This window comes from Sapajus apella, unplaced genomic scaffold (genome assembly GCF_009761245.1).
Source record: "Sapajus apella isolate SASKATOON/1434 unplaced genomic scaffold, GSC_monkey_1.0 scaffold2, whole genome shotgun sequence".
Taxonomy (NCBI): domain Eukaryota; kingdom Metazoa; phylum Chordata; class Mammalia; order Primates; family Cebidae; genus Sapajus; species Sapajus apella.
The window spans coordinates 23413683-23418278 of NW_022436942.1; the positions used below are offsets into that span (position 1 = coordinate 23413683).

Genomic DNA, 4596 nt, shown 5'->3' on the forward strand with positions numbered 1-4596 from the left:
CTTTTTTTTTTTTTTTTTTTTTGAGATGAAGTCTCACTCTGTCACCCAGGCTGGAGTGCAGTAGGCAATCTCTGCTCACTGCAACCTCCACCTCCCAGGTTCAAGCAATTATCCTGCCTCACCGTCCTGTATAGCTGGGACCACAGGTAAGCACCACCACACCTGGCTAGTTTTGTATTTTTATTTTTTAGTAGAGACAGGGCTTCACCATATTGGCCAGGCTGGTCTCAAATTCTCACCTCAAGTGATCTACCTACCTTGGCCTCCCAAAGTGCTGGGATTACAGGCATGAGCCACTGCGCCCGACCAGAAACTGTTTAAAAAAATCTTCTGAGAGCAGTGTGGGATTGAGGTGGGTGGTCAAGAAGGACTCCTTTTACAAGAAAACATGTATTTGAGCTTTCTAGTGAAATTTTATCATTTTTAAGTTTTGAAAATTTTTTTCTTACATAAACCTCGTGGTATTTTTATCCTTTTAATACTCGTCTAACTAACAACAAAAATTTTACCAAAAGCGGTGCTGTTGCTGAACCTGTGGATCCTTGGTCCTGTTCTTTTTTGCTGCTTCTCAAGCTTGATTTAGGGAGAGGAGTGTGGCAGGGCAGGTCTCACTAACACAGGGCTCCGTAACAGCTGTTTCAGTACTGACTGAGCAGTTAAGCTACATTTTAAAAGTCAGTGCTCGGATGTTAACAAAAGCCCACCAAGAGTTTTGCCTAGGCCTTTCCTGAACCTCAAAATATCATCAAACAAGTTTTACTGGGGGTCTGAAGAAACTCCCCAGACCTCCATGATTTAGCAGGAGACAGGATAAGGGTAATCACCCCAGCACCTGGACCCATTTAGATTAAGTAAACTTACTGAGGCTCCAGAAGCAGGTCTTCAAGACTCAGACCTTAGTTATAGATTAACAGAAGTTAATCACTTGCATTTCTAGATGAATGCACACTTACATATAGACATATAGCTTAGAAGGTATATAAGCTCTGGAAAATTCTGAGGTGGTCTGGTGATAATTTCCAGGCCTTCTCCCTGTAACCGGTTATAGAAATAAAAACTCTTTCTCCCCTGTTCATCTGCATCTCATTATTGGGCCACAAGAAATAGCAGCCCCAACCCTCAGTTTGATCCAGGAACAAAATTTGGCAAGCCAGCCAGAAGAGACCGGGAGGGATGATGCCACGCTTTGCATATTCACTCTTTGCATTTTCATTGAGATCAGGTTTTGAGTTGGTTTTGAGTCTGTTTTGCCTGAGTGCACTCCCCCTTGTGTTGTTCCAAATTTGTCTCCACTTATTTGTGTGTCTGTCTTTTTCCCTTTGATGGCATGTAAACTTGAAAAGGGGAGATATTCTGTGGGCGCGGTGGCTCATTCCTGTAATCCCAGCATTTTGGGAGCCTGAGGCACGTGGATCACGAGGTCAGGAGTTTGAGACCAGCCTGGCCGACATGGTGAAACCTCATCTCTACTAAAAACACAAAAATTAGCAGGGCATGGTGGCACACACCTGTAGTCCCAGCTACTCGGGAGGCTGAGGCAGGAGTATCGCTTGAACCCAAGAGGCAGAAGGTGCAGTGAGCCAAGATCCTGCCACTGCACTCCAGCCTGGTCAACAGAGCAAGACTTCATCTCGAAAACAAAACAAAAAGAAAATGAGAGGTATTGGGTCCACTCCTGCTAAGAGGCCACCGGGAAAGAAAAATAGTTTTTAGAAGCTCAGTGGTTGAGAATCAGCTTAATTAAAAGCTAACATCCAAGATGTGTATATGTATGTGTGCATGTTTGTATTTAAAAGGGCTTCATGTTTTACTTTTTATTTCTCTCCTAGGACCTTGTCTTTTTGAGTAAAAGTTTTTTTCTTCTCAATTGACTAAATTCTGTTTTCTTGGTTAATCACTATTGCAACAGAAGCTACTCTGGGGTTTTTAAGAAAAAGTGTAATTTAGACACTTAGAAATGTCTTTGTTTCAGAAAAAAAAATTTGTTTTTTGAGACAGAGTCTCACTCTGTCACCCAGGCTGGAGTGCAATGGCACTCCAGAGTCTTCGCTCACTGCAACCTCTGCCTCCTGGGTTCAAGCAATTCTGCTGCCTCAGCCTCCTGAGTAGCTGGGACTATAGGTGTATGTCACCACACCCTGCTAATTTTTGTATTTTTAGTGGAGACAGGGTTTCATCACGTTGGCCAGGCTGGTCTTGAACTCCTGACCTCATGATCCACCTGCCTTGGCCTCCCGAAGTGCTGGAATTATAGGCATGAGCCACTGTGCCTGGCTAGGGAAAAAATAATTTTTAAATGCACTGTAAAAGCCTCGCATGGTCTACTTTCACAATAATTCTTCCTTTTTGAAAACCCAGGATTCAGTGTGAGCTCTGCCCAGAGCACAAAGATCCAGTTAAAAGAAAGGAAAAAGGAGGTCTTATGAATCTATAAAATGTTCTTCTATTGGCATGCCTAATACATCTGTGTATGTATGTCTTGTGTACACCATGTTTCGCTACTGAAAATATATAAAAGAGTTCTAATTAATTGGCTCAAAGAAAAATAAAAGTGCTTAAATACTTTAACAGAAAAAAGGAAAGACTAGTCAAATGCTTTTTCAAGTTTACGTGACTTAAATAAAATCTTTAATACATTAAGCTAGCTTTAAAAATTATTGGTAAAGTAATATTAGAAATGCCTTGAGTTGCCAGCATACATTTGTGTTTGCATTTATTGATTGAGCAGTTTCATATTCATCTCTGTCAAATACTTTAAGGTGTCAAAATTTGGCAAAGAGGCTACAAAACTATAACTCAGCCCCAAACAGAATAATCTTTGCTTGTGTAATTTTTAATAAATGAAACATTAATATGGGTTTAATGAAGATAGCTACATCTTGAATTATTTAGTAAAATACCCAACTACCACTCTTGTGGCTTTAGGCAGTCTCGTCCACAGACATGAAAGAAGTTTGTTCTGGGAAAGAACTCTTATCATCTCTGTTTTAAAGCTCCACTATAAATTAAGTTAATGAACAAGAATAGCTTGGAGGTTAGAAGGAAGATGGTAAATGATTAAAATAAATAATTAGATAAATGTAATGGGATAAATACTCATAAACAAACTTGTCATAATTTAGAATCTGAAGTTAAATTAAACAACAGATATTTCATTATTTGGGTATTTTCCAATAAAAATATATTGTAGGAAAACATTCTTTCTAAAAGTTGTGTCCTTTCTAAAGGGTAACTAATTTTTGTCTAATTCAAAGCTTATGTAAAGGTTATATATAAAGCAAGGTAAAAAAAAACCAGGAAGTAAGAGAGACATAAAGAAAGTTACAAAAATAAAGAGAGTTTGCCGGGCGCGGTGGCTCAAGCCTGTAATCCCAGCACTCTGGGAGGCAGAGGCGGGTGGATCACGAGGTCAAGAGATCGAGGCCATCCTGGTCAACATGGTGAAACCCCGTCTCTCCTAAAAATACAAAAAATTAGCTGGACATGGTGGTGCGTGCCTGTAATCCCAGCTACTCAGGAGGCTGAGGCAGGAGAATTGCCTGAACCCAGGAGGCGGAGGTTGCGGTGAGCCGAGATCGCGCCATTGCACTCCAGCCTGGGTAACATGAGTGAAACTCCGTCTCAAAAAAATAAATAAATAAAAATAAAAATAAAATAAAATAAAATAAAAATAAAGAGAGTTTTAGAGATTAGTGGTAAAATAAAAATATCTTCAAAAATGTAAATATTTGGTCTAAAATATGCAGGTCAAATATTGGGTTTGCTAAATGATCTAGGTCATAAAAACTGCTTCTTTGACTTAAAAATTGTTCAGTTTATTTTGGAGCATTAGATTCTAGTCACGGTCTGTCAGGGATTGTCTGTGTAAGTCATGAATGAATTTATGAAAGGGAATTTATTCAAGAAATGTTGTGCAACTTAAAGGTGATTAGGCCTCCTAAATGCTTTATGACTCTTAGCTGTACAGGTTGCCTGCTTTACAGCTAGGTAAGTCCTAGGACACATGGAGTTAGACGCTGGAATAAGTCAGACCTTATCTGCACTTCTCTCTAGGTCCTAAGCTCCACACCTAGTACATAATTAAAATCCCAATTTACCAAAGTTTTCACCAAAAGTAAAGTTTGCTAAGAGTTAACAGTGTAATATGTGTTTAACACTATTGAAGAAACAATTTACATGCAAAGTATGTAAGGAAAGTAAAATATACTTTTGGTAAAAAGATTGTTAGGAGGCATGAGAATGTGGATTTTGCCTAGATAAAAAGATTTAAGGATTGTTTTAAGTTGGATAAGACAAAGATGAATGCTTAAGCGAGTTGTGGAAGGTTGATTGTAAAGGAAATACTGTGTGTAAACATATTGGCCAAAGTTAAAGGGGTATCATCCAGTTTTTTCTGTAAATTGAGCATTAAAATAAAAGCACAATGGGTTTCCCTTAGAGCACTAATCTGCTCTTTAGCAAAAATTGTAAAGAGTTATAAAAAGTTGGCCGGGCGCGGTGGCTCAAGCCTGTAATCCCAGCACTTTGGGAGGCCGAGGCGGGTGGATCACGAGGTCAAGAGATCGAGACCATCCTGGTCAACATGGTGAAACCCTG

General features: G+C 39.4%; 1 protein-coding gene across 7 annotated transcripts in view; it reads right to left on the reverse strand.

Moving 5' to 3' along the window:
• SOAT2 (sterol O-acyltransferase 2) overlaps window positions 1–4596 on the reverse strand; it is a 21228-nt gene that overhangs the window by 9807 nt on the left and 6825 nt on the right. The gene's annotated exons all lie outside the window — the stretch shown is intronic.